The 26,786-nt window shown below is 42.3% G+C and overlaps 1 protein-coding gene across 5 annotated transcripts in view; it reads right to left on the bottom strand.

Moving 5' to 3' along the window:
- Positions 1 to 26,786, bottom strand: part of LOC109898885 (zinc finger MIZ domain-containing protein 1) — a 195,076-nt gene that overhangs the window by 69,183 nt on the left and 99,107 nt on the right. For 4 of the 5 annotated variants that reach the window (XM_031835561.1, XM_031835565.1, XM_031835564.1 and 1 more), the window contains exon 3: positions 17,538 to 17,611. The exons of the other annotated variant lie outside the window; for it this stretch is intronic. The gene's annotated coding sequence lies outside the window, so the exon portion shown is untranslated. The remainder of the gene's footprint in view (positions 1 to 17,537; positions 17,612 to 26,786) is intronic. 5 annotated transcript variants of the gene reach the window in all.

Raw genomic sequence — 26,786 nt, 5'->3', positions numbered from 1 at the left:
TTGTCTATATGGTGCTCTATATTTAACCGGGGTCCATAGGGCTCTGGTCAAAAGTAATCACTATGTAGGGAACGGGGGGCCATTTGGGACACGGACTTAGAGACAGTGTGAGGCTGGCTCTCCTTGTCAGAGGGCACAACGCTTGGCTTCTTGGCTTCGCCACCTCGGAACACTCTTATGAACACCTCACCGCGTGTGAGTGGATAAACCGCAGCACAAAAGGCTCTGAAATGAACCAGACCGTCTCCCTACCAGCCCAGTCACAGCCCACTGTATTTATTTGATTTTATTAGCCAAACGGCAGACCAAGCCTATTCCACAAACGCTCGGCCCAGTCCCCTTCTACCAACCCCGTTCTTTAACGCTCGGCCCAGTCCCCTTTCTACCAACCCCATTCTTTAACGCACGGCCCAGTCCCCTTTCTACCAACCCCATTCTTTAACGCTCGGCCCAGTCCCCTTTCTACCAACCCCATTCTTTAACGCTCGGCCCAGTCCCCTTCTACCAACCCCATTCTTTAACGCAAGTCCCGGTCTCTAGTCCACTGCCCAATCCCAAATCAACCTGTAGCCCCTACCCCCTTTCAATTAGTACTGACTGAGTGACTGTCCCAGATTTGGCCTGTTATGGCTCTCTAAAGTCGAGTATTCTGCTCTCTCTGCTCTCATTTCTCTCTCTCTGCTCTCAGTGCTCTCTCTCTGCTCTCAGTGCTCTCTCTGCTCTCAGTGCTCTCTCTCTGCGCTCATTTCTCTCTCATTTCTCTATCTCTGCTCTCAGTGCTCTCTCAGTGCTCTCTCTGCTCTCATTTATCTATCTCTGCTCTCAGTGCTCGCTCTGCTCTCTCAGTGCTCTCTCTCTGCTCTCTCAGTGCTCTCTCTGCTCTCTCATTGCTCTCTCTCTGCTCTCTCAGTGCTCTCTCTGCTCTCATTTATCTATCTCTGCTCTCAGTGCTCTCTCTCTGCTCTCTCTCTGCTCTCTCAGTGCTCTCTCTCTGCTCTCGCATTGCTCTCTCTCTGCTCTCTCTCTGCTCTCTCTCTATCTACTCTCCTCTTTCTCCTCTCAGTCGGAGGAAAGCTGTCCAACTGCCCTGCTGCGGTGGTGGCGGGAGGACAAGATTATCCCTGCTGTGGCTGGACACGCACACACACACAATCCTTAGACACGGCGGCTGAGGGAAAGCATCTGGATCACACAAATGAATTAGATTTTCTGACAGTAGACAGAGTGTACAGCCACCCGCTAATCTGCCCTGCTATAATCCCAATCACTACCCTGCGATAGGGAGAGAAAGAGGGGGGGTGAGAGAAAGAGAGCGAGAGAAAGAGAGAGAAGTGGAGGGGGGACGAGAGAGAAAGAGAGAGGGGAGAGAGAGAGAAAGATAAAGAGAGAGGGGGAGAGAGAAAGAGAGAGGGGGGAGAGAGAGAAAGATAAAGAGAGAGGGGGAGAGAGAAAGAGAGCGAGAGAAAGAGAGATAAGTGGAGGGGGGACGAGAGAGAAAGAGAGAGGGGAGAGAGAGAGAAAGATAAAGAGAGAGGGGGAGAGAGAAAGAGAGAGGGGAGAGAGAGAGAGAGGGGGAGAGAGAAAGAGAAAGAGAGAGGGGGAGAGAGAAAGAGAGAGAGACTTGCATAACAGAAAAAAAGGCTTGATCTTATCCCTTGTTATCCCTGGAACTGGCCTTAACTGGAGTGAACAAAAATAAACAATCACTCAGGGGATACGCAGTTTTTCACAGATATATGACACTTCTTTCATTATCTGTATTGACCTTTAAGAAACCAGTTATGAAGCAAAACCTGGGTTGCTAAATGGTGGTAACTTTCCCAAAATTCCCAGGTTTTCCAGAAATCTGTTTGTTTCTTTTTACTTTTATACTTTTTTACCCTTTTTTCTCCCCAATTTCATGATATCCAAGTGGTAGTTACAGTCTTGTCCCATCGATGCAATTCCTCTACGGACTCGGGAGAGGTGAAGGTCGAGAGCCATGCGTCCTCCGAAACACAACCCTGCCAAGCCGCACTGCTTCTTGACACACTACTCGCTTAACCCGGAAGCCAGCCGCACCAATGTGTCGGAGGAAACATCATCCAGCTGGCGACCGAAAGACAGCTTACAGGTGCCCGGCTCGCCACAGGGAGTCGCTAAAGCGCGATGGGACAAGGAAATCCCGGCCGGCCAAACCCTCCCCTATCCCGGACGACGTTGGGCCAATTGTGCGCCGCCTCATGGGTCTCCGGGTCACGGCCAGTTGTGACACAGCCCGGGATCTGTAGTGACGCCTTAGACCGCTGCACCACTCGGGAGGCCCGAGATGGGTGTGTTTATGTTCAGTTGCTGCTCTGCTTTGTGTGTTTTGCATTTATTGCAGATAACGAGAGCAGGTTGGAAGAGAAAAAAGACGGAATTGATTTTGTTTGCTGGGCAGGCGTTTCTCCATTACCGAGCCTGGTCGATGCACACAGAGCTGAGAGGACTGGGAGCTCTGTCTGTGTGTCTGTGTATGTGGGTGTGTGTGTGTGTGTGTGTGTGTGTGTGCACACCACCCCATTCTTTCCTCACAAGAACACAATCTCAGAGACTTACACAAGCACATATAAATACACACACATAAAGCACACACCAGTACATCCCTTACATCAAGGAGAGTAGAATTTAGCTTGGGCTGGGCAGAGCTGCGTCAATGCAGCCTGGTTTCTCTACTTTCTCTACTGTTAGTGTATGTGTGTGTGTGTGTGAGTGTGTGTCAAATCAAATCACTTTTTATTTGTCACATGCTTCGTAAACAACAGGTGTAGACTAACAGTGAAATGTTTACTTACGGGCCCTTCCCAACAATGCAGAGAGGGGAAAAAAAGATAAATAAAATACAAAATAATAACACAAGGAATAAATCCAGTAACTATAACCTGGCTATATACACGGGGTACCAGTACCGAGTCAATGTGCAGGGGTAATTGAGGTAGGTAGGGATAAAGTGGCTAGGCAGGGGAAGAGGCATCTCTTCAAGACTCAGTTGATGTGTGTGGACCATGATAGTTGTTTAGTGATCTATACACCGAGGAACTTGAAGCTCTCGACCTGTTCCACAACTGCCCTGTCGATGTAGATGAGGGTGTGCTTGGCCCTACAGTTCCTGTAGTCCACGATCAGCTCCTTTGTCTTGCTGACATTGATGTAGTCCTGGTACCACACTGCCACACAGATTCCCGGTCTATAGGTTGTCTCATTGTCGTCTGTGATCAGGCGTTGATGATGGTGTTGGAGTCGTGCGCGGCCACACGGTCGTGGGTGAACAGGGAGTACAAGAGGGGACTGAGCACGCACCCTTGAGGGACACTCGTGTTTAGGGTCAGCACGGCAGATGTGTTGTTACCTACCCTCACCACCTGGGGGCGTCCCGTCAGGAAGTCCAGGATCCAGGTGCAGTGGGAGGTGTTTAACCCTAGGGTCCTTAGCTTAGTGATGTGCTTGGAGGGTACACTGATGTTGAAAGCTAAGCTGTAGTCAATGAACAGCATTCTCACATAGATGTTCCTCATTTCCATGTGGGACAGGGCAGTGTGGATTGCAATAGAGAATGCGTCATCTGTGGATCTGTTGGGGCACCAATGCGAATTGGAGTGGGTCCAGGGTGTCTGGGATGATGGTGTTGATGTGAGCACTTCATGGCTACAGATGTGAGTGCTACCGGGCGTGTGTGGGTGGGTGCTTGAGTGTGTCCTCCACTATACCCCCCAGTATAACCTCTGACCTCTCACCCCTATAGATGCCCAGTCTAAAGCCTGTTAGTCCAGGTTGAAACCTAACACTCTGTGTTTCCACTCCAGCCTCAACCCTGAAGACAACTAGCCCTCTGGCTGCCACACACACACTCACTCACTCACACACAGAGAAAACTAAAACACATATTTTTTAAGAATCTACGGCTGTAGACAAGGTGTGGTGAATGTTTCCTGTGTCTTGGTGCTATAGTGACTGTGATGATTCCATACAGCTGTGTGTGGGGGGGGGTTACTGTGACACAAACACACACAGTCAGACTTTGGTCCACACACATCTACAACACAGCATTAGAAAATTACCAGATTCCTGGAGAGAAGAGGGGGATGAGGAGAGAAGAGGGGGATGAGGAGAGAAGAGGTAGAAGAGGAGAAAAGAGGTGGAAGAGGAGAAAATAGGTGGAAGAGGAGAGAAAGGGGGGAAGAAGAGAGAAGAGGGGGAAGAAGAGAGAAGATGGGAATATGGAGAGAAGAGGGGGATGGGGAGAGAAAAGGGGGATGGGGAGAGAATGAGGGGAGAGGTGAAGAGGTGAGAGGTGAAGACGGGAAAGAGGAGAAGAGGGGGAAGAGGCAAAGAGGAAGAGGAGGACGAGGAGAGAAGAGAAGAGGAATAAGAGGGGATAAGAGGGGGAAGAGGAGAGAAGAGGGTAAAGAGTAGAAGAGGGGTAAGAGGAAACAATGAGCCCACACCAAAGCTGTCCTCTCAGTGTCATTAAAGAAACATGGTTCTCTCCATCACATAGTATATACAATCCCCCATGGGCCTCTGTATCACAGGCAACCAGGCACCCACGTTCACTTCGCCTACACAGACCAGCCTGATCACTAGAAATAGACTTCGATTTCAGACGTTGATATATGCCTATAAAAATAATAATAAAATAAAAACCATTGCCCAGCACTGGGCGCAAACTACTGATGCTCGGTGCCAAAACACACTGCTCAGATCACAGCGCCACAGTAGCTCACAATGCTGTAGCAAGCCGTGAGAATACTTGATGAAACTTAATGGTAATTACTTTGTTTTAAAGCTACAATATCGAACTTTTAGGCCCTAAAAGGGCGACCGGACCAAATTCTAATAGACATGTGTATTATATATATGTCATTCTCATTGAAAGCAACTCTAAGAAGCGGTAGATCTGTTCTATGTGCGCTATGTCTATCATTCCCGTTCTTAAGTTTTGTTTTTGCGTCTTTTAGTTTACGTTTTTTACACCAGCTTCAAACAGCTAAAAATACAATATTTTTGGTTATGGAAAATATATTTCACAGTGGTTTAGATGGTACAATGATTCTCTACACTATACTTCCTTGTTTTGTCACATAAACTGAAATGAAGGGAAATGGAGTAGTGATTTCTGCATAGTGCATCTTTAACACTAGAACAGCTACAGTTGAAGTCGGAAGTTTGCATACACCTTAGCCAAATACATTTCAACTCAGTTTTTCACAATTCCTGATATTTAATCCTAGGAAACATTCCCTGTCTTAGGTCAGTTAGGATCACAACTTTATTTAAAAAATGTGAAATGTCAGAACAATAGTAGAGAGAATGATTTATTTCAGCTTTTATTTCTTTCATCACATTCCCAATGGGTCAGAAGTTTACATACAGGCCTCCTGAGTGGCGCAGTCATCTAAGGCACTGCAGTGCTAGCTGTGCCACCAGAGATTCTGGGTTCGAGCCCAGGATCTGTCGCAGCTGCCAGCGACCGGGAGGCCCATGGGGCGGGCAACAATTGGCCCAGCTTCGTCCGGGTTAGAGGAGGGTTTAGCCGGCAGGGATATCCTTGTCTCATCGTGCACTAGTGACTCCTGTGGCGGGCCGGGCGCAGTGCGCATGCTGACACAGTTGCCAGGTGTACGGTGTTTCCTCAGACACATTGGTGCTTCTGGGTTGGATGGGCATTGTGTCAAGAAGCAGTGCGGCAATGGTTGGGTTGTGTTTCGGAGGACGCATGGCTCTTGACCTTCGCCTCTCCTGAGTCTATACGGGAGTTGCAGCGATGAGACAAGACTGTAACTACTACCAATTGGAAACCATGAAATTGGAGAGAAAAAAAGAGGTGAAAAAACAAATAAAAGTTTACATACACTCAATTAGTATTTGGTAGCATTGTCTTTAAATTGTTTAACCTGGATCAAACGTTTCGGATACCCTTCCACAAGCTTCCCATAATAAGTTGGGTGAATTTTGGCCCATTCCTCCTGACAGAGCTGGTGTAACTGAGTCAGGTTTGTAGGCCTCCTTGCTAGTACACGCTTTTTCAGTTCTGCCCACAAATTTTCTATAGGATTGAGTTCAGGGCTTTGTGATGGCCACTCCAATACCCTGCCTTTGTTGTCCTTAAGCCATTTTGCCACAACTTTGGAAGTATGCTTGGGGTCATTGTCCATTTGGAAGACCCATCTGCGACCAAGCTTTAACTTCCTGACTGATGTCTTGAGATGTTGCTTCAATATATCCACATAAACCGCGACCGGGAGGTCCGTGGGGCGACGCACAATTGGCCTAGCATCATCCGTGTTAGGGAGGGTTTGGCCGGTAGGGATATCCTTGTCTCATCACGCACTAGCGACTCCTGTGGCGGGCCGGGCGCAGTGCGCGCTAACCAAGGTCGCCAGGTGCACGGTGTTTCCTCCGACACATTGGTGCGGCTGGCTTCCGGGTTGGATGCACGCTGTGTTAAGAAGCAGTGCGGCTTGGTTGGGTTGTGTTTCGGAGGACGCATGGCTTTTGACCTTCATCTCTCCTGAGCCCGTACGGGAGTTGTAGCGATGAGAAAAGATAGTAATTACTAACAATTGGATACCATGAAATTGGGGAGAAAAGGGGGTAAAAAAATAAATATATATATATACTGGTGCACTTCACATATATATATATATATATATATATATATATATATATATATATATATATATATATATATATATATATATATATATATATATATATCCACATGATGCCATCTATTTTGTGAAGTACACCAGTCCCTCCTGCAGCAAAGCACCCCCACAACATGATGCTGCCACCCCCGTGTTTCACGGTTGGGATGGTGTTCTTCGGCTTGCAAGCCTCCCCCTTTTTCCTCCAAACATAATGATGGTAATTATGGCCAAACAGTTCTAGTTTTGTTTCATCAGACCAGAGGACATTTCTCCAAAAAGTACGATCTTTGTCCCCATGTGCAGTTGCAAAACGTAGTCTGGCTTTTGGATGGTGTTTTGGAACAGTAGCTTCTTCCTTGCTGAGTGGCCTTTCAGGTTATGTCGACATAGGACTCGTTTTACTGTGGATATAGATACTTTTGTACTTGTTTCCTCCAGCATCTTCACAAGGTCCTTTGCTGTTGTTCTGGGATTGATTTGCACTTTTCGCACCAAAATACGTTCATCTCTAGAAGACAGAAAGCGTCTCCTTCCTGAGCGGTATGACGGCTGCGTGGTCCCATGGTGTTTATACTTGCGTACTATTGTTTGTACAGATGAACGTGGTACCTTCAGGCATTTGGAAATTGTTCCCAAGGATGAACCAGACTTGTGGAGATCGACAATTGTTTTTCTGAGGTCTTGGCTGATTTCTTTTGATTTCCCCATGATGTCAAGCAAAGAGGCACAGAGTTTGAAGGTAGGCCTTGAAATACATCCACAGGTACACATCCAATTGACTCAAATTATGTCAATTAGCCTATCAGAAGCTTCTAAAGCCAAGACATAATTTTCCGGAATTTTCCAAACTGTTTAAAGGCACAGTCAACTTAGTGTATGTAAACTTCTTACCCACTGGAATTCTGATACAGTGAATTATAAGTGAAATAATCTGTCTGTAAACAATTGTTGGAAACATTACTTGTGTCATGCACAAAGTAGATGTCCTAACCGACTTGCCAAAACTATAATTTGTTAACAAGAAATTTGTGGAGTGTTTGAAAGACCAGTTTTAATGACTCCAACCTAAGTGTATGTAAACTTCCGACTTCAACTGTATAGGCTAACAGCCACTGATGACGGATTTTTTACATTTAAAAAAAATATGCCCCCCAAAAAGCTATTACGTACTCCTTGTCCTTTTCCTAAATGTTTGTATTTTACACTGCTAATTTGTCAGACTTTTTAAATCACAAACAGAAAAGTATTTGGAGCCTTTTTACCTGTTTTACCACACCTATTCCTAACATGCTGACCACACCTATTCCTAACATGCTGACCACACCTATTCCTAACATGCTGACCACACCTATTCCTAACATGCTGACCACACCTATTCCTAACATGCTGACCACACCTATTCCTAACATGCTGACCACACCTATTCCTAACATGCTGACCACACCTATTCCTAACATGCTGACCACACCTATTCCTAACATGCTGACCACACCGCTTGTGTCGTGTGCGCGAGCATTGCAAAATAAATGTAAACATACATGTTATTCAATTATTGTGCCAACAAGCGCTAAAATAGAAGTCAGTTCTATTTGTGTGCAAGTCCTGCCTCTCCCATGTCCTCATTGGTTTATATAAGCAAATACCCACGTGCCATCTCCTCATTGGTTATACCCACGTGGGTGATTGAAAAACTGAGTTCGGTCGGACGTCGTGTTAACTTTGAAAGTTCGATGCCAATTGCCATTTAAAGTCCAAAGAAGAAAAAGCCTGGAAGGAGGAAAGATGACTAGAAATGATTCAGTTGACCATTTTATGTGTGAATTAATTGTCAGAGTAGAGGACCTTGTATTTCAGGTAAAATAACAACTCAATGTTTATATCCCAGGTAGGAAGTAGGACAAGTAGGACAAATTAGCTAGCAACTGAATGAATAATGTTTGAATGAGCGATACTTGTGCACCTTACTTCACAATTGAATTTAAATTTGTCCTAGCTGAATGATAAGGAGGGTGAAGAAGTTGATTTAATTAAAAACAACAATAGTGTAATGATGAGTTTGTGTTATGCTTATTTATCAGCAGCAAATCATTTGACCGAATGCCTTGGGTGTTGATACCATTCTCTTTCACGTTTTACTTTGTAAAAATAAGCTGTTACATGACTGTTGAATTCACTGTAAATCTCTTCCAAATCAAATGTATTGTAAGGGAAACGATAAACATGCTGTGTGTTGCAGTAGGCTTTTAGAATAATGCAAAACACATCTTTGACTCTATCCAACTTGAGGGGAAAACAAATGATGCAAGTCTATACCAAAACTATACCAAAACTACACCCAAACTATACCAAAACGAATTTCACACATAAGAGTTAGCCTATAGACAAGATTACATTTTCAATAATCTGATGAGTGACAATATTAGGCCTGTTGTTAAATTGTACATGAAGAGATGGGCGCATCTTGTAATTAACAGATGCAGGGACAGGAGCATCACTTTCAGTCACATGCAGGTAAAACATTGTGATTTCTATATACAGTAGTATTAGAACATATTCCGCCGTTTCTATGACACTTACCTTTGTCAAATAACTCTCATAATTCAAGAGTTCCAGCTCTATTTCCAAATGGCTATTTTTCCAAGAATATCTGTGCTGTCCATACATTCAGCACATGATCGCTCGCGCGGCAGCATTGGTCTGGCTACTAGAGCAAAAACTAGTAACATAAAAAACTTCTAATTAAAATAAGCTATTTATTTATACAAGTCATTCTTTACAATTGTTCATGCACTGGTGCTTTTGTTTAGGAATACAGCAAGTCATTTCACCTGGCTGGTTGAGTCATTATTATGTTTTATTGTGAAAGACTATGTTTCTTCTAGTACTTAGTAGAAGTATAGTTAACATATCCTGGACTCTATCTATTTGTTTTATTCATGCAATTAATCCTTTCCAATAGTTTCTGTACTATTTATCAAAAGCCTTTCTTCTGTTTGCGCACCTTGTGAGTTGATATGGCTCCGATGCTAAAGGAGATGCCCGGCCACGTTTTCTAGCGGGTATTGTAGGCTGAAAGGCCAGGCTGTTCTGGTGTTAAGCTTTCCTTAAACCATAGCCCTAACCTTAACCACTCGGAATGAATGCCTATACTGTTAACCTTTGAGTTGTTTCTGTTTTAACCCTGTAACCACGCAGAATGAATGAGTAAAAATCATCCATAATACGTCAAATTTCGGATGAGAAACTATGAGATCTTGTTGATACAGACACACACACAGTCCTTCTACACAGCTATTTATGCGGTCAACATTCTCATCTCCTTTAAACTCACACGCGCGCACACACACAATGCCAATTAAGCTCTTCAAACCACCAACTCCAGCTCTGACTCAAGCGGGGGGGTCAGAGGTGGACAGTAGGTTCCATATGATCATGCTAGTTTCAAAGCCGTGTTTAACTGAAATATTTGTGAATACTCCTACGTCCATATACTCTTATGAATGTTGTTCAGCCCTCTCATGATTTTAATCAACAGATGACTGTGAGGTGTCAATTGTCTGGTGAAGAGGAGGATAATTACTGTATAGTGTGTTCAGGTAGTTGTATAGTTGTAGTTGGGTGTTTCCATGAGAGAGTTCATGTGGAATAAATAGTGAAATGCCAGCTTTCTGAGCTCAGATACTGTCCGAGACTCAATACTCCACTTAGGACCCTTTCCAGAGTTTCCGTCAACAAATGCAGGTTTATGCGCGTGCATATGACTGTGTGCGTGTGTGTGTGTGTGCATGCATGCTGTCTGTGTGCGTGCATGCTCTCTGTGTGTGTGTGTGTGTGCGTGCATGCTGTCTGTGCGCGTGCATGCTGTCTGTGTGCGTGCAAGCGCGTGGGTGTGTGTGTGTGTTGTAAGACAGCCATAACGCTGCCCACTCCGCTCCATGTTCAGTCTGTGAAACAAAAGGCAGTCCGAATCAGAGATTACATCATCAGCAACAGCTGCAAGCGTGTGTGTGTGTGTGTCTGCTTTTGTGCCTGCCTGTATGTGTACTCCCCCCACACACAACCTCACCCCCGTAGCCAAAGCAGATTTGGAGATGAAAGATGATCTGTGGTGAGTGGGTGTGCAGCTCTCTCTTCTCTCCCAGATATAGAGAGGTATACAGTACAGGGACGGGCCGTTATAATCCTGGTGAAAGCGGCTTTATCCCTGTTATGTGTGGCGTTAGGTTAGTCCCAGTCAGAGCCAGACAGAACTGGACATCCCTTCCTCTACTCTATACAGCTCTGGTCATGTGGCACAGCGAGGCAGGAAGGGTTCAACACAACACAGCGTGCCAGGAGGATTTACTGTGGAGAATCACGATAGTAGGCTGGACACATGACATTTTTAACAACGCTTTTTTTCTGATAAAAACAAGTTCTTTGCATCCGCCATGGAGCCCAGTTTCATAATATGACCATATTTCCCAGCTGCTTGCCGTCGTTTTTGAAGTAATCACGAATAAACAGGCCTTATTTTAGGGCATTTTTAACCCTGCCAGCTCCATTAGTTCTATTGAGCACCGTGGCACCAACTCGCCTTCTGAAAGTTCTATTCCCAGCTTATTGTTCAACGTCACGATGCCTGCTTCACTATTGTTGGCAATGAGACCTGCTCACGTCGTTTATAGTTCAAATGTAAACAACAACAGAAAATGACTCATGGTACTCTGAGGTCGTCCCATTGTTTCTTATAGGGGAAATATAGGCATGTCTGTCTATTTCGCCCAAATATCTCACAATGTGTATATTTAGATTTTTTTCAAGTCAGACGCCATTTTAATTGGGAGAATCTCCTCTTTCTAATTATTTAAGTCTGGGCAGCGAGCTCAGTTGTCATCAAATGCTAGCCCCAAAATACTTTGTTCCCTTGGAACGCTGAGCTCCCCCCATTGTTTTCCTGTGTAGAGGTATGCCTGTCAATTTCGCCAAATTTCTCACAATGTGTATATTTAGTTTTTTTCTAGTCGGGCACCATTTTAATCGGGATAATCTCCTCATAGTAATTATGTTAGTCTGGGCAGCAAGCTCGTTTGTCATCGATCACTAGACCAGAAATAGTAAGAGGTTTGCATTTTTCCCCTACTTTCTCATTACGCAGACATAAGCACAGTTGATACCATCGAGGATGTTTACTTTCTACACAAGTTGTTTTTTCCAGTTTTGTCCGACGAACAGATTGTAGTGGTAAAATAAAAAGGATATATTATTTTGTGCCATTTAGGAGAAATGGAATTCTAAGCATCACTCCAGTCAAAACAGGCTCTGAACGTTCAATTCCATTCATTTGCTATGGGCTCGTGTTAGTGTTCCAGCTTAGCCAACGTTCTTTTGCTGTTTTTCAGCCTTGGGTGAATTTTGACTCGTTCTATTGTCCAGCCTAACGATAGGTCATGAAGTGCTTGTGTTTTATACACAATTCTAAAGATTGCAATACTACTGTGTGTGTGTGTGTTCTCTCTCTCTCTCTCTTTGAGAAGCAGAACTAGCCCACATGTTAGCTTGTAAGAGCTGCTCTCTCTTCCTCCACTCAATCTGGCCACTTCAGCCTTTTTTCCTCCTTTGCCTCATTCCCCCCTTCCATCCCCCCCTGACAAATTACTTCTGCTAACCTCTTTTCTGCAGCAGACCAGGCAGAAAGGAGACAGAGAGAGAGAGACATGCGCGCTTGTGCGTGCACCGTTTTGGGAAGAATGTCTCCAGACATTATACAGGCCCTCAGATTATTAGCAGGCTACTTCACTAAGGCTTTGTTCTGTGTCTCACTGCCCCGTGGCGCTGACATACAGCCTTTCACTGCTGCAGAACACACACACACACACGTTGTATCCATATAGCACTAGGTACATCTACCTTGTGATTATGTCTGACACTGACATTTAAAAATATAATTTTCCCCATTGACATTTCAGATAGATCTACCCTCTATTGCTCTGCAAACACTCTTACCTCTCCACATGAAAATACAACAACTGGTAGCTTGTAAAAGCAGTTATCAGATTAGGTTGGATCTGATTACAGAGCTTGTTAGCTATGTGTGTGTCCCCAATGGCACTGTATTCCCTATATAGGGCACTACTTTTGACCAGAGCCCTATAGTGAATAGGGTGCTATTTAGGACGCACACCTAGCTATCAAAGTACACAGTCTGATATCAGAAGCTAACAGGTTAGCTGCTATCCCAATGCAGGTACTGTAGCCTACATGCATAAGAGCTTTTGTATCCATGCGTGAAATAGGATATTGTTACATCTGTAATGCTGTAACACTCTCCTTTAACAAATACTGTTATCACGAATAAATACTACTAATGGGCATAGCCTTGTCCTGGGACTGTGTACAGGCTGTATACGCTAAATTAGAACATGTGTGCGTGATTCACTGGGCTCATTATAACAGGGATGGGCTAAATAATGATCTTGTAATGCACACAAACCCCAATTCACATGGCATTTAAAAAACGTCTGACCAAGTTCAAAATGGCTACCCTATCAATTGGAAATATGACAAAAGAAAATGGTGGACAAACAGACGGACAGTAAAAACAAAATTGAAATAATATATTTTTTATTGCAGATTTTGTGTCTGGCCAATGAAAAAATGAAAAAAATATCTGAAATAATCCTCTTAACTGTATGCTTGATAATCTGATTTAGTCTGCTCGGTTACGAATGCTGCTGGGACCATATCCCATGGCTCAACCATGCTGCTTTTTCACCTTCAATAAACAAATGTAACCCAATTGACTGAATCTTCAGATCCAGCACCAGTGTGTGTATGTGTGTGTGTGCATGTGTGTGTATGTGCGACCCGGTGTGCAAGTGTGAGTGTGTGACCCCCATTATGACACAATGTTCCAGAGTGACACGCAATACCTGCCCTTGCTCCAAATCAATTGCTTGGTCAAGGCTACCTACTTACAGTACACAACCATCTACAATATAGTACACTACAGCTTCTGCTCCCAGCTCTAAGGACCCCCTTTCATTTAAATTAGTATTGAGTGTGATTTGAATATGCATAACAATTGTCTTCATATCAATATTGTATATTTATCCAAGTTGTTAGGTTATGATGAACCAAGATCCAAATGGAATACAACATGTATACCACAACATCAGCAATACTACTTCTGCACATATGTGAGGAGACTACCTGGGGCTTACAGTACACAAAATAAACGGAACCAAACGGAAGTGAACAGGCTAAAACAGGGAGGGGCCTACCTGAATTTGTTCAATAAGACATTGCAAAAAATATTTTGCGACGTTTTTCACTAATGAATACGACCCTGGTTTGACTGAATGAAGCCTATTCATCATTCATGTGATGTGACCTGGATAAAAGGTGGTCTGGTTGTCTGACAGCACCTCCATCCAGGCAGACTGTTCAGGGGGAGAGAGAGGCCCGAGGCCCATCTGTGGCGCTACTGACCCAGGCACAGCTATTTCCAGCTCCCCCTCTCTGGCTCTCAGCCTCAGGAGGGGAAACCACACCACTGTACCGGCCCAGTCACACAGAAGAAGGCTGAAGAATGACCCCATTATTCACATACACATTTACGGAGCAGACACACAGACACGTGTGCTCGTATTATCGACACACATACACATGCGGGAGTACACACACACACACACACACACTAGTCTGTGTGAGGCCATGTTGGATAACCGGACAACACTGCTTTTTAATCTCTATCAATCTTTTTAGTTTGACACAGAAATGACCTACTAATCTGTGAAACGCAGTGAGCGCATTACGACTCTCAATCAAGACAGCTCTGTGTACCACACAGTATCACACAGACACACGCAGTACCACACAGACACACACATTACCACACAGTGCCACGGTACCACAGACACACGCAGTACCACACATACACACACAGTACCACACAGACACACGCAGTACCACACATACACACGCAGTATCACTGACTATCACTCAACTTATCAGAATACCAAATGACTGGAGAGAGGTAGAAATAGAACACATGGCATAATCAGATGATTTTATTCATTTAGATGAAATGATGTTATTCATTCAGATTCGTTCTGATACAGTGACTAGCTTCCCTCTGTGAGATGGTGCAATAGCCAATAGCTGCTAACAGAAACAGGCTGTTTCTTCAGAGCAGTGAGTCAACAGTGCAGTTCTGAAATACATCCAATCTGCATATATACGCACAGGCGCGCACATGCACACAGACACACTCGCAGTGTGTTTATGAAGAATCAGGAAATACCAGACAAGGCATTCCAGAGCAGTGCTGTGCAACTAGTGCTTTTCCAAGTTGGTTCAGTTATGTTCCGGTTCTTAAAAAATAATCACGTTTTTTGATTTTGGTTACGATAATTTTTTGAAACATTAAATATATTATGAAATAATGACATTAAAATGATTTTACGGCTTTTTAATGGGAATTCCACAGCCAAAAATACTGAACATTCAATTGTCAAAATATTGAAAACTTCCATTGTCTCTGTTAGGTCCACATTGGGTAGACATCAATAGAAAATTAGGAAATTACTATAAATAATAATATATTACTTCGTTTTTCATTCCTTCATTCCCAGCTCTGCTCAGACACTAGAGGCCAGCAAGACAACTATCTAACATTATCTCTGTGCTCCCCATACTGTACTGTCTTTGAGTCATCCTATTTAGCTAGGCTAACAGCTATCTGGCTAGCTAGTAGCTGCTTAGTATGCTGCAGAGCTGTCTGACAAAATAATTGTAATAGATCTTCAAAGTAAATAAGGCATACTTTCAAGACTGCTTATTACCAACTACCACAACTATCAACCGGGTAGAGCTACTTTACAAACTGTCTCTATCCCTCTCGTCATTGTGTTCTGTACAATCCTCTCTCACGCGGTCTGGATGTAGGCTGTCCGTCTTTGTCCGAGTCTGGGACGTGCGCAATGGATTATGGTCATTGTAGTTAGTTACCATGTTTCATCGCTGAACTAGGTTGAATATTTGACTAATGAAAACTACAACTCCCTTCAGCCCACGCCCCTATAGTTCTTGACTAAATTTCTCTTGTGAATAATTAGATTTCTCTCTAGAGAAGCAGCGCATTGAGCTCACACAAAAAAACGAACTAAATGTAATTCAAGTAATTGAACCGACATCGGTCAATTAGTTGTTTAATATCCGCACAAAAAAATACATTTTATCGCTCAGCACTAGAGCTCGGCAACCATCCTGGCTAATGTGACTGCACACATACAGACACACAAGATAATAAAATGTGGTAACGGGAAAATGCGTAATATGATATGCATGACTTGAGGTTTCTCTCAGCCTCTCTCCTTTCTTTTCTTCTCACAAATCACAGGTTGCATCTATTATTCACTTCAGGCTCCATCTGTCTTTCTCTCTCCCTCTTTCCTTCTCCTCCTATCTCATCTCTCTTCCTTCATATTTCCCTCTTCTCGTAATCTGGCTCCTCCCCTTTATTAGCATAATGCAGAATGTGAAAATACCACCAAAGATATTCACCTTCCAGCCTTTGATGTTTTATCACATGTACACAAACACTGATGATGTTCTACACACATTCTACACAAAGATGTTGCATCCTTTAACACTGTAATTAACACAGCAAGAATACTCACCGAAAGAATGGTCAGTACCATGATGGTAAGAAAAGAGCAACACAGCTCCATATTGTGAATGAATCGCACTCATTAACACATCCAATGTGTGTATACTGCTCTATACCCTCATGTAATGAAAGGATCATTTGTGTGTATTCTGTATTCAGCCATGTTTCCATTGTTTGCTAGGTACACGCTAGCTCTCTACTGCTGCAATTACTTGGTGGGAGAAACTAGGCAGCTGGGGTTTCTGTTGTTGACCACGTCCCAAATGGCAGCCTATTCCTTATTTAGGGCACTACTTTTGACCAGAGCCCAGTGCACTATATAGGAAATTGGGTGTGATTTTGGACCCAACCATAGCCTTCTCCTGGAGATTGATATTGGTATTGATAGAGACAGATCAATAGTCAGAGGTGGTAAATGAGAATTGGCTCAACATTGGCAATTACAAGGCTGTTCACGTTTCAGAGCTCCAGGGTTTACCCTAGGTACAGAGCTAGGATCAGCTTCCCTCCCCAGTCCAAACCTTAATCATTAGTGGGGAAAATCAAAACTGACCCAGGATAATGCTTCACCCTACACCCGTTGCAGGACTCACGGGAGAGTAATCTGGGTTAGCTTCTAATAGGACTGGGCCCCTATTTAGAGTAAGAGTGCTGATCTAGGATCAGTTGTACCTTTTAGATTACAATGAATGAAATGATATGGACTGGGGGAACCTGATCTTAGATCAACATTCCTACTCTTTATGAATACTGGCCCTGTTACTCTCATGTAAACAACCAAAATGTGACCCTCTTTAAATCAACCATAACAAAGGACCGATGATGCTTCTTCTATGATGATGGTTTCTTTGATGTACATTTGGCTAAAGGGTGCGGCTGGTCTAACTACAGATGCCTTGTCGAGTGTGGAGGGAAGGACAGTGTCAAGCAATAGTTTGTCAAAGCCCCTCTCTTCTAGCCAAAACAATACCAATCAAAATGGTAATTTGCCTGTCCTCTCTGGTTGCTCAAACATCAACCCCAATTTCCAAAGTCTGTGACAAGCATAAAAACCCAACAGGACTGCTTCTGTTTTCTTTAAAGTCCCTCCATCTGGGCACAAGTAGTGCACTAAATAGGGAATAGAGTGCCATTTGGGATGCAGCTGTGTCTGTCTGTGAGAGCAGATGCTGTGCATGATGAGCAGAGAGGGCTCGTAAATCACCATGTCTTACCAGCGGAGAGGGAGGTTCCTGTGTTTCCTATTAACCAAAGCCTTCGCTACTTCCTCATCAATCATAAAACACGCCTGGAATGAAGAACAGAAAACAGAGAACATATTAGGACCACTCAGTACAAAACCTGTAGAAAATATTAGGTTTGGTACAGGAGTAGGGTTGAACAATTCCGATAAAGTTCCCAAAATTCCCACGTTTTTTTAGTAATCCTGGATTGGAAAATTCTCTGAATCAGAAGGGTATAAGCAGGAAATCCGTAAGCCTGGAACCAGGATATCTGGAAAACCTCTGGATTTGGGGAAAGTTATCATCATTTTGCAACACTTTACAGGGCAGGAGGAACAAACCTGGGTACCAGTCTGAGTCTGTTTCTGCTCTCTTGCAAACATGTTTGGCATGACAATTCAATGAGAGTTCTTTACCATAATTCATTGTAGATGGATGTTATGATGATGCATACATTGTCGTTGGTAACTATTATCGGACAGGTTAGTAGTAAAATATGATCTTCCATAATCTTCCAAAAGACGAACAATAACAACTGTAAATTGTCACTTTTTATTTCCATCAAAATATATATATATTTTTTTGCGATAACATCAAAGTATTGGTATCTTGTTGTGGCATGCTGGAGGAGCGTTTTACTCGTTTCATCGAGACTCTTTGAAACTGGATCCTGGTGTAGTAGTAAAGTACAGTAGTGTCCAGAGAGGCTTCTGGCCCATGGTTTGGATTAGAGCAGCCCCTCTAGTTCCCAAATCCCACTTGATTTTTGTTAACAGCCAATCACAGACTGGATCAGCTGTCCAAGACATTTCTATACGGAAGAAGCCTCAACCCTCTCCCATCCCAATACCCCACACAGCAACGGAGAAAGTATGACCAATAGTCACCAAATATGAAACAGAAACATTGCTGAATGTTCAGCAAGCCTTTCAGATTGATTGTTGTTGTCAGGAAGCCTTTCAGATTGAGTCTAAAACAATAGCCACTTGAAGATGGACTCCTTTTGAACTCTCATAGTTTCTAATAAAAGATAAATAGAGATTAAAGAGGAATGAAAAACATCATGAAGTAAAGCTGAGCAAAGAGATTCATGTAGTAATCAAAAAGACAGCTGCACCACTCGGGAGTGTAGACTGAAGGAAAAGCAGCCAAAAAGTGCTCAGCATATGTGGGAACTCCTTCAAGACTGTTGGAAAAGGATTTCAGGGGAAGCTGGTTGAGAGAATGCCAAGAGTGTGCAAAGCTTTCAATAAGGCAAAGGGTGTCTACTTTGAAGAATCTCAAATATAAAATATATTCTGATTTGTTTAACACTTTTTTGGTTACTACATGATTCCATATCTGTTATTTCATCTTTTTGATGTCTTCACTATTATTCTACAATGTAGAAAATAGTCAAAATAAAGAAAAACCCTGGAATGAGTAGGTGTGTCCAAACTTTTGACTGGTACTGTATGTGTTTAATATACCATCCAGATGTATACCATCCAAGAAAGTGTCTGATCACAGAAAATTCCATACAATTCTAGAAAAATACAACCGGTAACTAAAACGTATGTAATTAATTCACAGTAAATCATATTACAATTCTGATTTCAGATTATCAACCCTTACAAAGTAAGGAAGATTTTCCCAATATTCATTAGGAAGTGTGGTAAATATCAGTTGTTTGGGAAAAAAGGGTGTAAGATACACATTTTCACAGGTGTTTCTTCTTGACTGATTACCATTTGAGTCATGTGGTGCTATTGCATGTCATATTATTTTAAAATGGCTGTTTCTCAGCTTTCAAAATGTATCATGTATTCATAAATGGTTTGACACCAGAAAAGTATGCTCACAGAGGTCATGGTCTCAGTAAATCCAAAACTCTCCTACCAATAATGCATCAATGCAAATATGGACATTTACAGTTACAGTTAGCTGGTGTTTGAAAGCCTGGTGTTTCCATACACCTTTAATATACAGTTGGAAGTTTACATACACCTTAGGCAAATACATTTATACTCAGTTTTTCCACAATTCCTGACATTTAATCCTAGTAAACATTCCCTGCCTTAGGTCAGTTAGGATCACCACTTTATTTTAAGAATGTGAAATGTCAGAATAACAGTAGAGAGAATTATTTATTTCAGCTTTTATTTATTTCATTACATTCCCAGTAGGTCAGAGGTTTACATACACTCAATTAGTGTTTGGTAGTATTGCCTTTAAATTCATTGGGAAAGGGGGCAGCATTTTCACTTTTGGATGAAAAGCGTGCCAGGAGTAAACTGCCTCCTACTCAGTCCCAGATGCTAATATATGCATATTATTAGTAGTATTGGATAGAAAACACTCCGAAGTTTCTAAAACTGTTTGAATGATGTATGTGAGTATAACAGGCAAAAAAACAAATCCAAACAGGAAGTGGGAAATCTGAGGTTTGTAGTTTTTCAACTCAGCCCCTATTGAAGATACAGTGGGATATTGGTTATGTTGTACTTCCTAAGGCTTCCACTAGATGTCAACTGTCTTTAGAATGTTGTTTGATGCTTCGACTATGAAGGGGGGCTGAATGAGAGGGGAATGAGTCAGAGGTCTGCTAGCAGCCACGAGCTCAGTCACGCGCATTCACATGAGAGGTAGCTCCCGTTCCATTGCTTTTCTACAGACAATGGAATTCTCCAGTTGGAACATTATTGAACATTTATGATAAAAACATCCTAAAAATTGATACTATACATCGTTTGATATGTTTCTACGATCAGTAATATAACTTTTTGGAATTCTCGTCAGACCTTTCCGCTGGAAGTTGCACGCGCGTTTCGATTTGTTTACCAAACGCCCTAACAAAAGGAGGTATGTGGACATAAATGATGAACTTTATCGAACAAATCAAACATTTATTGTGGAACTGGGATTCCTGGGAGTGCATTCTGATGAAGATTATCAAAGGTAAGTGAATATTTATAATGCTATTTCTGACTAATGTTGACTGCGCAACATGGTGGATATTTCTTTTGGCTGGTTTGGGCTCTGAGCTCCGTACTCAGATGTAAATATGCACTTTATCGAACAAAACATACACGTGTTGTGTAACATGAAGTCCTATGAGTGTCATTTGATGAAGATCATAAAATGTTAGTGATTCATTTTATCTCTATTTGTGCTTTTTGTGACTCCTCTCTTTGGCTGGAAAAATGGCTGGGTTTTTCTGTGACTTGGTGGTGACCTAACATAATCGTTTGTGGAGCTTTCGCTGTAAAGCATTTTTGAAATCAGACACTGTGGCTGGATTAACGAGAAGTGTGTCTTTAATACTGTGCCTAATACTTGTATGTTTGAGAAATTTGATTTATGAGAATTCTGTTGATTTGTATTTGGCACCCTGCAATTTCGCACACGCTTTTTCAGTTCACATTTTCTATAGGATTGAGGTCAGGGCTTTGTGATAGCCACTTCAATACCTTGACTTTGTTGTCCTTAAGCCATTTTGCCACAACGTTGGAAGTATTCTTGGGGTCATTGTCGATTTGGAAGACCCATCTGCGACCAAGCTTTAACTTCCGGAGTGATGTCTTGAGGTGTTGCTTCAATATATCCACATAATTTTCCTGCCTCATGATGCCACCTATTTTGTGAAGTGCACCAGTACCTCCTGCAGCAAAGCCCCCCCATAACATGATGCTCCCACCCCTGTGCTTCACGGTTGGGATGGTGATCTTCGGCTTGCAAGCCTCCCCCTTTTTCCTCCAAACATAACGATGGTCATTATGGCCAAACAGTTCTAGTTTTGTTTCATCAGACCAGAGGACATTCACCAAAAAGTATGATCTTTGTCCCCATGTGCAGTTGCAAACCATAGTCTGGCTTTTTTATGGAGGTTTTGGAACAGTGACTTCTTCCTTACTGAGCGGCCTTTCAGGTTACGGCGATATAGGACTCATTTTACTGTGTATATAGATACTTTTGTACCAGTTTCCTCCAGCGTCTTCACAAGGTTCATACTTCATACTCGTCGCCAAACCCACTGGCTCCATGTCATCTACAAGACCCTGCTAGGTAAAGTCCCCCCTTATCTCAGCTCGCTGGTCACCATAGCATCTCCCACCTGTAGCACACGCTCCAGCAGGTATATCTCTCTAGTCACCCCCAAAACCAATTCTTTCTTTGGCCGCCTCTCCTTCCAGTTCTCTGCTGCCAATGACTGGAACGAACTACAAAAATCTCTGAAACTGGAAACACTTATCTCCCTCACTAGCTTTAAGCACCAACTGTCAGAGCAGCTCACAGATTACTGCACCTGTACATAGCCCACCTATAATTTAGCCCAAACAACTACCTCTTTCCCAACTGTATTTAATTTTAATTTATTTATTTATTTTGCTCCTTTGCACCCCATTATTTTTTATTTCTACTTTGCACATTCTTCCATTGCAAAACTACCATTCCAGTATTTTACTTGCTATATTGTATTTACTTTGCCATCATGGCCTTTTTTGCCTTTACCTCCCTTCTCACCTCACATTGTATATAGACTTGTTTATACTGCATTATTGACTGTATGTTTGTTTTTACTCCATGTGTAACTCTGTGTCGTTTTATCTGTCGAACTGCTTTGCTTTATCTTGGCCAGGTCGCAATTGTAAATGAGAACTTGTTCTCAACTTGCCTACCTGGTTAAATAAAGGTAAATAAAAAGGTTCTTTGCTGTTATTCTGGGATTGATTTGCACTTTTCACACCAAAGTGCGTTCATCTCCAGGAGACAGAACGCGTCTCCTTCCTGGGCGGTATGACGGCAGCATGATCCCACATGGTTTATACTTGCATCCTATTGTTTGTACAGATGAACGTGGTACCTTCAGGCATTTGGAAATTGCTCCCAAGGATAAACCAGACTTGTAGAGGTCTGTATTTTTTTTTTTTTTAGGTCTTGGCTGATTTCTTTTGATTTTCCCATGATGTCAAGCAAAGAGGCACTGAGTTTGAAGGTAGGCCTTGAAATACATCCACAGGTACACCTCCAATTGACTCAAATTATGTCAACTGGCATATCAGAAGCTTCTAAAGCCATGTCATAATTCTTTGGCATTTTTCAAGCTGTTTAAAGTCACAGTCAACTTAGTGTATGTAAACTTCTGACCCACTGGAATTGTGATACAGTGAATTATAAGTGAAATAATCTGTCTGTAAACAATTATTGGAAACATTACTTGTGTCATGCACAAAGTAGATGTCCTAACCGACTTGCCAAAACTATAATTTGTTAACAAGAAATTTGTGGAGTGGTTGAAAAACGAGTTTTAATGACTCCAACCTAAGTGTATGTAAACATCCGACTTCAACTGTATATTAGAGAAGACTATTGCTGCTCAACTTTTGGTTGTCTCAAACTGCTATCTGCAAATCTCTTAATGGGACAGTCATGGACTAGCTACATACATACACACTAGGGCTGGCACAATTACCACATGACCATGTAACCTACGGTTATGGATGAAGAATGTTGCCACGAGCAGCACCGCAGATATTGAGATGAGTGAGATGCAAGACTTGGCTCTCACAGTCACACACAGTGCAGGGGTTTGCTTTACGCTGTCACACTTCCTGCTCCTATGGGTACACTCGGAATGACCGCCAGTCTACCCATAATGCCATAATTGACAGGAATGAGGATACCGTTCTATTCATTCTATTACAATCTGTGCTTGGAGTTCAAACAGTTCACCCAAACTAAACTATAAGTGTTAGGAAAATTCTTATTGAACATTCAGTGAAAGTTTTAAGGAAGTTATTCAAAAACCTCTAAAGAACCTTTACATTTTGTTCAAAACATTCACAACATTTAGAGAATGTTCTCAGAACGTTATTTAATTACCTTCAAATAACCTATAGTTTCCATTCTCAGAACGTTAATAAAACCTTGTGTAACGAGTGCGCTGAGAGTCGGGAAGCAAGTTCAGGGAGTGAGTGTTTTAATAAATAAAAGAACCGACGAACACGAAACACAAACAACGCACAGCATGAAAACAGAGTCAATAACACCTGAGGAAAGAACCAAGGGGAGTGACAGATATAGGGGAGATAATCAAGGAGGTGATGGAGTCCAGGTGAGTGTCATGAGGTGCAGGTGCGTGAGACGATGGTGACAGGTGAGCAGGATAATCAGAAGCCTGATGACCTAGAGGCCAGAGAGGGAGTATATGTGACACCTTGAAGGAAAACCATAGTAAAATGTTCTCAGAACTTCCCTGCAACTAAAATATATATATACGTTCCCAGTAGAGGCAAAATGTTCACTTCCGATCTTTAATGTTCACTTCTTTCTGTTTTACCTGTCAGGAAACGTATGGCTTCGTTCATCGAACCAATGGGAAATCAAAAACAGGAACTAGTGTGTGTGTGTTTGTGTCGGAGCTTATTAGGCTATGCTCCAAGGACACTGGGAGCACATTACTAATCATAGCACCAAGATGTTAGACTACACTGCAGAGAGAGGGAGAGCGAGAGAGAGTGGGAGAGAGAGAGAGGTTAAAAAGTAAAATGTCAAAAAAGCAATGTGTAAGTCTTCCATTCTGAATCTCAAGTACTTTCAGCTGCAGCACAGCGGGCTGCATGTGTGATGTCATTGTCACAGTATTCCACTGAGAATGGATCAGTCTATTTCAGATCGGTGTACAGGGAATGGGATAGGCACCACACACAACAGAAAGAGAGAACATAGAAAATATGTGAATAACGACGTGAACCTTGGTTGGTTTAAAGAATCTTGAATGTTTGTTTTGAGGGCTCGTCTCTTTCTGAAATCAAATATAAGCCTTTCAGATGTGTGAGGAGAGTACAGCTGCCTTGAGAATAAAAAATGTGTTCAATAATAGTGGTTAATATGATTTTTGTACCCCACACATATAATTTATTGCCTGTAAGGTCTCTCAATTGAGTAGTGAATTTCAAGCACAGATTCAACCACTAAAACCAGGGAGGTTTTCCAATGACTCTCAAAGAAGGGCACAAATTGGTAAATGTGTAAAAAAATAAAAGGAGCAGACACTGAATATCCCTTTGAACATGGTGAAGTTATTAATTAGGCTTTGGATGGTGTATCAATACACTCAGTCATTACAAAGATACAGGTGTCCTTCCTAACTCTGTATGCTAGCTATGCTACCAGCTTATACGAACGGGAGTTAGCATTTAGCATTCACTTCTTCTAAACCTGAAAAGGTAAAACTTCTCAATGCAGAGAAAACAGCCAAATATATCAAAATTGAACTTTAGTAACCACATTGTGGGCCTGTTACAATACATCAATCAGGACGGATTTAATGAATGTCCACTTTGTTAGATCAGACTTGTTAAATGTGAGCCAATCTAGCGTTCTTCTTCTACCCCCCATGGTCTGCGTTCCATTGACCTCTTTACCACATCTATTTGACTGGTAAACTCATAGGCACACTCACAATGGCTGCCTGGTATTGTGATGCAATAATTTATGGTAATGTAGAATGTTAATTCAAATGATGTTAACTAATGTGGCTGACACAATGGAATGTCTTTTTTTGTAATGTACGTTGAGTTGAATCAACAAATCACAGGACATAGAGGTCTATCGCATGAGTACCAAAAAGGTATGAAAATGTATGCACTCACTTAAGTCGCTCTGGATAAGCACGTCTGCTAAATTTAATTAACATTTAATTAGTACACTTCCTGCTTTGCTCTCATGGGTACACTCGCATTGGCCACCAGTCCACCCATTATGCCATAATGGACTTGAAAGGGGACACCCGTTTTACTCATTCTATCTCTATGGCAGCACATGCAGTCCAGAGCGGGGGAGAAGAGAAAATGCATCTATTTGAACAGTTATAACGGTGACTGCGGTTATTTGGCTGGACAATAACCGTCATCCGGAATTCCATGAATGTCACAGCCCTACGTGATAGGAGAAAACTGAGAATGGATCAACAACATTGTAGTTACTCCACAACACTAACCTAAATGACAGAATGAAAAGAAGGAAGCCTGTACAAAACCAAAAATATTCCAAAACATGATACTGCAAAAACATTGACAAAGAAATTAACTTTTTTTCCTGAATACAAATTATTATGTTTGGGGCAAATCCAACACATCACTGAGTAACACTCTTCATATTTTCAAGCATGGTGGTGGCTGCATCATGTTATGGGTATGCTTGTCATCGGCAAGGACTAGGGATATAGATTTTTTTTAAAGAAATGAAATAGAGCTAAGCGCAGGTAATATCCTAGAGAAAAACCTGGTTCAGTCTGCTTTCCAATATACAATGGGAGACAAATTCATCTTGCAGCAGGACAATAACCGAAAACACAAGGTCAAGTCTACACTGGAGTTGCTCACTAAGATGACATTGAATGTTCTTGAGTGGCCTAGTTACAGTTTTGACTTAAATCGGCTTCTAAATCTATGGCAAGACTTGAAAATGGCTTTCGAGCAATGATCAACAACCAGAGTTTGAAGAATACATTTAAAAAATGATGGGCCAATATTGTACAAACCAGGTGTGCAAAGCCCTGAGAGATCGCTGCCAAAGGTGCTTCTAACAAGTATTGACTCAGGGGGGTGAATACTTATCTAATCAAGATATACTAGTGTTTCTTTTTCACTAATGTTTAATAAATGTTATAATTTTTCTTTCACTTCGACATTACAGTGTTTTGTTTACAATTAAATCCATTTTAATCCCACTTTGTAAAACAACAAAATGTGGAAAGTGTCAAGGGATGTGAATACTTTCTGAAGGCACTATATATTTCACTGATACAATCCATTGTTTACAGTAAACTGAAGAATGTTAGTAGGCACTTCATATAAAGAGTGATGACTTAATTTGGTCCAGTGCTATGGCTCACAAGCCCTCTCAAAACAAGGACTTAAGTCAGCAAGCCAGTCAGTCAGTCAGTCATGCCAGCAAGACCACAATGCAGCCCCCTTTGTCACCTCTGAGTAACTCCATGGCTCCGCTGCCAAATCTATTGCCTTCCGCCTGCAAGCTCTTGATTACAATAGTAAACATTGATGTCTGCTAGCCTGGTTAAACCAGACTAGAGTGAAACAATGGTGAGCTGTGCAGCATTCAGTCTGGTTTAACCAGCCTAGGTGTGTGCAGGGCCTAGATGATGTAGCATCAGACGCCCTGGGCCCTTCCTCCCTCCGCCTTGCAGGAAGAAAACCACAGTATAAGGGAAACACTGCACCGGAATGACACAGCATG

The sequence above is a fragment of the Oncorhynchus kisutch genome, linkage group LG11, assembly GCF_002021735.2.
Source record: "Oncorhynchus kisutch isolate 150728-3 linkage group LG11, Okis_V2, whole genome shotgun sequence".
NCBI classification, from domain to species: Eukaryota; Metazoa; Chordata; class Actinopteri; order Salmoniformes; family Salmonidae; genus Oncorhynchus; species Oncorhynchus kisutch.
Note: the sequence above shows the minus strand (reverse complement) of the source record. Positions and strands in the feature narration are given on the sequence as shown.